Source organism: Oryzias latipes, chromosome 20, assembly GCF_002234675.1.
Source record: "Oryzias latipes chromosome 20, ASM223467v1".
NCBI lineage: Eukaryota > Metazoa > Chordata > Actinopteri > Beloniformes > Adrianichthyidae > Oryzias > Oryzias latipes.
Window position 1 is genome coordinate 2603814 of NC_019878.2, and position 8949 is coordinate 2612762.

The following is an 8949-nucleotide window of genomic DNA, read 5'->3' on the forward strand; positions in this document are numbered from 1 at the left end:
GGCTTCAACAGAATAAAACACTGCAGAGTGGAGTCAGGATGCAGCGGCTCAGTCTGAAGAGCTGTGAAATACACCTGAGTCGCTATTTGTCCGACTGTACTTTGTATTTTTTTCATAATCATTTTAAATTTTCTCCCGTTTAATTCAATTACTCTCGGGTCGCGGTGGGCGGGGCTAATATCCGCGATTTGAAGCCTTCTGTTCACGTTGATGATTAAAATTATTATTTGACTGTACAGCACAGAAGTTATTTGTTGAAAAAACTTTTCTAAACTACTTTTATTTGTGAAACAAATGCTTGAGCCTGTAAAATGTTTTTTTCTTTCTTTTCAATGTATAATCGAGTTTTTAATTGTATAATACTTGTTAAAAAAATAGAGGTTTCTACTTCACGGATTTTGCCTATCACGGGTTCTTTTTGGAACATAACCCCCGCGAAAAACAAGGGTTTACTGTAAAGTTTGTCCTGAGCTGCTTCAGTTTCATTTATTGTTCCTTCAGTGTATTCATGCCTGTGGTTTTCACTAAGTTGTGGTCAGAACCTCAGTTTTCTCACCCTAATCACTCATTTCACGTTTTATCCAAGTTCTTGAGGTGAAAGAGTCCACTCCGTCCCACCTTACTGCAGGCTTCACTTCTGTTGTCAGAGGTCTGTACATGTGTACAGATGTTTGTGCCTTTTTTATGTTTTAGTTTAGTCCTTGTAACTCTTGGTTTTTGTATATGTTGGGGTTTTTATGTTAAAACTTCTTCTAAAATCTTTGTCCATTCACACCCACCAACAAAAAAAACCACTGACGAATGCCCCCACCTCTGAACTTCATCAGGCAACAGGACATTAACTCCTCTGATAATGGAACCATCTGCATCTGCTCACATCTACTTATTGAAGTTTTGGTCCCAGTTCTGAAGTAATCAAAGCATCAAGAACCGGAATCCTCCATCAGCTGTTAGAACTGAAGAAGAAATGCTTTGATCACATGAATCCTCACTGATAAACTCATCTAAGTAAACATTGAACCCTCCTTTAGGTGGAAACTCTTATTCAGAGGCTGATTACTGAGCTGAAGCTGTGTGGTCTGCTCCTGATTAACCAGAAAAGAGATATCAGAGGAGTTTTGGCGGCCGCTCATCAGATAAGCACAAAAGACAGATAACAGATTAGATGAATGCAGACTGCAGAGGGAACACATCATGTTTGGAGGGAACGCATTCGAGTTCACAAAAACCAGGCTACAGCAGGACAGCAGATATTAGCATGAGGATCCTCCAACCAAGAAAGAAGGGGAGGAACAAAAGAAATGATGGAGAAGAGAAGCACCACAAAGTAGATAGGAGAAGGAGATGACACCAGGAACTGACCAAAGAGGGAGAGAACAAAAGAAGAGCTGACAGGGGGATCAAGTGGGGGACCGGGAGTCTCCTAAAATGGAAATATTTAAGTTAAAGGACAAGTGTCTGCACTCAGTGCAGCAGCTGCATAAGTGCCCCTTAAACACACAGCATTTCATTTTGGCTGCACCCCCACCTCAACCGGGAAATCCATCTCCGTGAGGACTCTGTTATGAGTTTACATCAGAAAGATGACAGATTCTGTTCAGCAGGAACCGTTTCAAACTTTCTGTTTGGAGGATTTAGTTGGAATAAGTTTGTAAAGCTCGAAAACACAAATCCATTCATTGAGGTGTTTTCTGTATGTTTGTGTAATGTTGTGTAACGTTCACATGCTGTGTATCCACTGCTTGAGTGTGTGGCTTCAGCTCATTTCCAGATAGTGTGTCAGACGAAGGGAATGTTGTTTACAGAGGATGAGAGAGCTATGAACGCTGGGCGAGCACACATATGCCACACACACACACACACACACACACACGCACACACACAGGGCAGCATGGACAGCTCCAGATCTGCGATGCTTTGAAGAGTCGGAGGAGGGTTTGTAGAGAGCTTTGAGACGGACCAGACTCACACACCGACCCCAACCAAGCTCTTATTGTGAAAGAGCTCAGATATGGAGAGGAAACGACACTCATTACGATCCTTGTCCCAGATTCCTGCACATATAATAATCTAAACTGCAGATTTACTTTAATAGGCTTACTTTTTCAAATTAATTAACCTTTATTTTATCATCCTTGATCCTTTAATTCATTTGGAAATATCAAAGAAGGCTTGACTTCACAGGTAAACCATCCAAACATAAGATCGGTACAATGCAGTCTGAATTTCCAAATCCCTGAAACGTAAAGACTTCTATTGGAGAGGTTAGAGACCAGATGAGCACAAGTCACAGAACACCTGTGGCAGGAAATGAAAGTGGTTAGTTGTATCTGTGAGAGAACATGAATGAAGACAAGCAAACTTATGAGGGGCCGTATAAGACATTATTTATTCTGAACCATTCACATTCATACATTCTTGCTCTCACAGTCATATATACTCTCTTTCGCATACATATATTCTCTTACGCATCCATATATTCTCTCTCTCACATTCATACATTCTTGCTCTCACAATCATATATACTCTCTTTCGCATACATATATTCTCTTACGCATCCATATATTCTCTCTCTCACATTCATACATTCTTGCTCTCACAGTCATATATACTCTCTTTCGCATACATATATTCTCACTTGCACATCCATATATTCTCTCTCTCGCATGCATATATATTCTCTTACGCATTCATATATTCTCACTTGCACATCCATATATTCTCTCTCTCGCATGCATATATATTACTTTACACATACATACATTCTCACTCTCATTGTCACTCTTAAAAAAGAATGTATGTATGTGAAAGACAAGTATATATGAACGTGTGAGGAAGAGTTTATATGTGTGTGTGAGAGAGGAGTATGCATGAAACGGAAGTTACTTTGCATGAAAAGGAAGGCACTTTGAATGAAAAGGAAGGCACTTTGAATGAAACGGAAGGCAGATGATTTCTCGTGCTCTGATTGGACGAGAGGCCGCCACCTCCCATTTTGAACACTAAACCCTATCACTTGTACTGACTCATAACTATTAAGGTTACACAACTTAAATGTCATTTTGTAGTTGATTCAACTATAAAGTATTAAGCTCTATCAAGATTTTTTCAAATTTAACTTAACAGTGCTAAATATTTTAAAGCTTATTTGTATCTAGCACTCAAAAATTTTAAGATCCCTGAAGTAGCGTCATGACGTCATCACGTACTGGTGGGAGGGTCTTTCGTTTTCTCTACGTTAGCTCAGGTGGCCATGTTGGATTTGCCGAATGCGAGTATGCGACGTTTGAAATTGAAAGTCGAGCATTTTATTATTCTGCAAAGCGTTGCGATTTCGTCCCGCTTCAAGACGCCCCAACCTCGGGTTTTTTTTTTCATCCGCCTCATTGCTGATGGTGCCGTCTTGTCTTCAGCCCTGATTTAATTTGGTAAGTATCGTTCATGGTTTATGAATGAATGCTTTAAAAATGCTCTTATACTACCGTAAATGTGGTTTACTGTTGTTTAAACATATGTGTGTTACGATTGTTTTAGAGCTTAATGTGGCAATGCATACATGATTAGTTTGTCATATTAGCAGACGTATGGCGAGCCAAACCCAAAATGCATTTCTGCCCGTAAGTTACGACAGTGATGAGGTTTTTTTTTTTTTTCAGAGGTAGAAATGATCTGTTATGCTGCAATCACACTAAACATGATCCGCGTGTGAAATTCGCGTTGGAGGCCTCTGTCTGTGGCTAAAGTTTGCTGCTGGACATTTGTCCAAAAATGTCACTCAAAGCCTCTAACGGTTGTGTGGGAGGAGCTACCGCCAACAGTTTTAAGCCTGGTTGCTACATGGAAGCATTGGGTTTTGAATGCAGCTTTAAGCTTTTATAAATCACTGATCTCCGTTATAAAAAAGGTTTTTGTAAAAATAAATTAATCAACGTGCTCGTGTTGTGTTCAGGTACCGAACTACAGAGTGTTCAGTGTTTCACCTCCAGGTAGACGCCAAGGCCAGCGAGGTAACTTGTCTCAGTTATTTGTCTAGAGCTATTTTAAAAAAACAAAAAATGCAATAGGTTGTGTAGTGCAATAAATGTTTTTTGATCAGAATATAATTGAAACATTTTTTAACATTGAAAAATCTCTCTTGGACTTTTTCTGATACTGAACTTCAGAAAGTTCACCAGAAAGTCACCATTTCACCAGAAAAGAGCCGTCAAGTGGGTGAGTTTGATACTTATTTAATATATTCATCCTGAACTATTACCATTATTAGATTTATACGGCAGCATGGAAACATTTATGCACATTTTAACTAGCCAAAGGTCTAAATAGAGCTGAAATTATTTACATTTGAACTAAACATATTTAGATTGCAGGCTGAAGGTGGCACAATGGAATGGAGGTGCAAGTTGTGTTCTGTTACTTTGGCACTATGCAGTACTACATATAATACTGCAGTACTACATAGCCAATATTCCAAAGTGTTTCCACTGCCATGTATGTGGAGACACTTTGGAATACTGTCATGTCTTTATGACAGTATATTACAATAATAAAATGATGTTGCATTAGCACCATTCCATCATTTGAAACCATGAAAACTCATCTGTCAAGATCTGAAATGGATTTATGTAGAGTAGATGCAGTCAGAGGAAATTGTGCAGTTTTTACATGTTTGTGTAACTTAAAGCTGCCCTTTTCTGAGACTAAGTCCACCAAAACAGACAGGAACTGGCCAGCTTGGTTAGGATTTATGACCTCCAGGTGAATTTCTAATGTGCATAATTCAAAAACGGATAACAAATCATTTGTAAACAGCTGTAAGAAGCCACGGTGTAACTTGCCTTCAAATGACTTTGGGTCTTTGACCTGAAGTGGATCATGACATAAACACTGTATTGTCCTCTTACTAGAAATAGACATCTAGAAAAGGTATCATTTTATTATTTCTTAAAGTTCCTTAAGTAAATATTGGAAGTGTTTGCTCTGCATTTGCTTCAAAGGTAATGGATATTTCTTTTTATTCTTTTAGGACCAGCGTGACGTGAACATGAGACGGGCACTTGTCCTCCTTGCACTTCCTGTTTATCTGCATGAAGATGCCTCCAACTTCTTCAAGACCTGTACAGTAAGTGCACACGACTCCCTGTCAATGGTTTTCACTAATCCTTTAATATTGATTGAGATTTTATTGAGTGACATAATAAATAGGGCAATTGTTTGTAGTTTGTAAACTGAGTGATATTTTTAAATGGTTTTAAAACTGAGACGGAAGATGAAAGGCGAACATCAGGGACTCCTGATTGGAAGGAGTGGAGTTTCGTTTACCTTTTCTGCTCCTGATCCATCATTATTTGAATAAAGAAAAATGAAGCTTTAGTCTTAAATTATTTTATAAATGTCCTCCTTCAGAAAAATGCTAAAGAACTTTTTAAAAACACAATTTTAATTGGAGTTGGTCCTTAAAACATCATAGCCAGTTGATTAAAAGCTAACAGAATGTTAGCATGAAAAGATTCCCATTGACAGGTGGCAGGAATGTCAGTTTTGGACATTAGTGTGATGAATATCTTTGAGGGTCTGAACTCATCTGTGTTTTTTGTTTTGTATTTTCCAGAATACCAGACCTCACAGACACTGGTGTGGGTATCTTCTCAGTTGTCGTGGTGACGCTCCGGATGCTGCCGTCAGTGGTCCCACACATCTGGCTGACTAATCTCTTCTAACTCTTCGGGGACATCTATGCTCTGGACCTACAGCACCCCAAAAAACTTGAACTTGCCTTCATATTTATTCAGAATGCTGTCTTGAGCCTTGAGGACAGCAAACCACTGAAAGGACATTTATTGACGCTGAAGAATGTTTCGTTGAGTGAGTCTTCCAGAATGGACTATTTGTTGGTTTAAGTGTTATGTAACTAATGTGTTTTGTTGTGATCATTTGCTTTTTCTGCCGTAAAATACAAAACCAACTCTTTTTGTCAATATGTTGTGTGGCACTCTTATAATGCAGTTTTATTGCACTTATTGTTTCTTCATCCTCTTGATATTTGTGCTTTTTTTTAAAGAGCAATTAAAAAAAGTGTATTAAGCAATCACTATTGTGTGGCCTTCACGTTTGTTGGTTTTTATCAATGTTAGCCTTTAAAATGTAGTGGGGCAGTATCAATATCTCTGTTTAGAATACATTTTAAGCTGAAGAATTTTAAATATTTTCAATGCTACACATTTAATGAGTTAAAGAATTTATAAAGCATTTGAGTGAATTTTACATATTTTATGAGTTGAGTAATATAAAAATATAGTTAGTTAAAGCGTTTTTTAGTTGGAAAATATTAAAAACTTTAAGTAAATAATCTCTCTTTTATAAGTTGAGGAATCTTAATATTTTTTATATGAAATAATACAAATGTAAGCCAACTGACAATATGAATTTTAATAAATGTTAACTTAAAAGTTTTAATAATATAACTTAACTGTTGCGTAATCTGTTACAAAATAATTTTTAAGTTCAGTCAACTCGCTAGGGATTACAGTGCAGACGCTAACATGAACCAGCAAGAAATCCCAAATTAACAGACTTGTGTTGTGTAAAGGTATGTTTTTCAGCTAGCAGGAATAATCAAAGTATCTGTTCTCTGTTTCAAAATGAGATTGCCACAAAACCGTATGTTATCTCATACTGGAACAGCTTTGGATGTAGAATTCAGTGGGAAAAGGTTTGGACCCTGCCACAAAAGTATTTCATCACCAATAAAATCAGAGAAATTTCTTTCAAAATTCTTCACAAATTTTATCCAGTGAAACGTTTCTTTACTAAGTTTAAAAAAGATCTGGACATAAACTGTTCATTCTGTCATTCCTCACCAGAAACTGTGCCTCATCTTTTTTGGTTTTGCTCTTTCACTCAACTATTTTGGAAAGATGTGATACATTTTATAAGAACTCATCTATGTGAAGATTATAGATTATTTTACGAGCATATTATTTTTGGATATTTTACACAAGAAAGACTTAATGCAGAAAAAATATATGTAGTTAATTTACTTATAATTATGGCTAAATACTTTATACACAAGTGTAAATATGCCAACAAAAAAAACGTGTCTTATGTTTTTCAGAAAGAAATGGTTTTGTATGTGAACAGTATTAAATCTTCCACTAACAAAAAAGCTGTCAGAACAGTTGAAACATGGTCTCTCCTGAAACTTTAACAGATTCCTTTGCCTTATTATTTTTGTTTTCTTTTTGCATAACCTGTTTTACATGGTTATCATTATGTTTTTTTGTTCATTCTCATGGCGAACGTGAAGATTGTATTTTGCACACAGTGGAGTTTTGTGTTTGGTATTTTGTATGTGCAAGATATTGTTAATAAAGTTTATTTTTTTTAAAAAAACGAACCGGCAAGAAGTAGCCACGGGGGTCCTGCAGCCATCGGAACCTTAACAAATATTTCATCTCCACCTCACCGTTGCCTTTTTTAAGAAATGACAGCTGGTTTTCCCACATTTATATGTAGTTATGGATCGAAAACAAGAGGAATTTGTTTTAATGTAAATGCGTGTTCCAGCGTCTACAGGAAGTGTCGCCCATAATTCACGCAAAGGCTCATGGGGGCTAGGAATAAGGTGGATACGGATTTTCTGTTTCGGTGGCACTTCTATTACCATTATTGGTATTTGAGACATTCCTTTGTGTCTCTAGAGATGCAGACAGATTTGTGACCACTTGAGGTGAAGATAAAATATTTCTTAAGGTTCCGATGGCCTTCTTATTGGTTCGTGTTGGCGTCTGTTCAAAATGGGAGGTGGCGGCCTCTCGTCCAATCAGAGCACGAGAAATCATCTGCCTTCCGTTTCATTCAAAGTGCCTTCCTTTTCATTCAAAGTGCCTTCCTTTTCATGCAAAGTAACTTCCGTTTCATGCATACTCCTCTCTCACACACACATATAAACTCTTCCTCACACGTTCATATATACTTGTCTTTCACATACATACATTCTTTTTTAAGAGTGACAATGAGAGTGAGAATGTATGTATGTGTAAAGTAATATATATGCATGCGAGAGAGAGAATATATGGATGTGCAAGTGAGAATATATGAATGCGTAAGAGAATATATATGCATGCGAGAGAGAGAATATATGGATGTGCAAGTGAGAATATATGTATGCGAAAGAGAGTATATATGACTGTGAGAGCAAGAATGTATGAATGTGAGAGAGAGAATATATGGATGCGTAAGAGAATATATGTATGCGAAAGAGAGTATATATGACTGTGAGAGCAAGAATGTATGAATGTGAATGGTTCAGAATAAATAATGTCTTATACGGCCCCTCATACAAACTCAAAATCCTGGAATCCATGTTACCTGAAACCAGCTGTCAGAGAACCAACAGGGAAACCAAGATGAAACCACTGGATTCTACATTTGTGAGGAACTGCAACAGGATCAATAATCCAAAATTCCTGATGTCTGTGAAGACGATCAAAATGTTTGTTACTGGAACATGGAGAAACCAGTATAGGCAAACACTGGAACATCTGTCAACGACAGACTGCATCACATGCTGGAATGGGCAGAACCTTCCTCCTCATCTTGTCCATAAATGTATTGGGGGTTGGAAGGGTCTGAGGTCTGTCCAAAAAATGTAGAAAATGTCTCTTTTCTGTCTTCACAGAAACACTGAAAGCATGGCTTAAGGCCGCCTCATTTTAGAAATGATTTAGAGGGGAAAGAAGGTTAGATCAATAACGTTCATAGTGTCTGTATTATTTACTGACTTGTTGGTTCTTCTGTTATCAGTCACGGTTGTGTTCTAACATACCGGACATGTTTCCACGGTCGAAACATGTCAGGTATGTGGAAACCCCCCCAAAATAAAACCATGTCCAATCACAGAAACTGAGAAGTCAGTGAAAGTAATGAGTCCCAAATTGTTCATAGTTAAAT

At 37.4% G+C, this 8949-nt stretch overlaps 2 protein-coding genes across 2 annotated transcripts in view; both read left to right on the plus strand.

The window, feature by feature from the left end:
• The window catches only part of LOC105353610 (hemicentin-1-like), a 703897-nt gene that overhangs the window by 374963 nt on the left and 319985 nt on the right, over positions 1-8949 (plus strand). The gene's annotated exons all lie outside the window — the stretch shown is intronic.
• The window catches only part of LOC101170814 (vasoactive intestinal polypeptide receptor 2), a 44241-nt gene that overhangs the window by 22040 nt on the left and 13252 nt on the right, over positions 1-8949 (plus strand). The window lies entirely within an intron of this gene.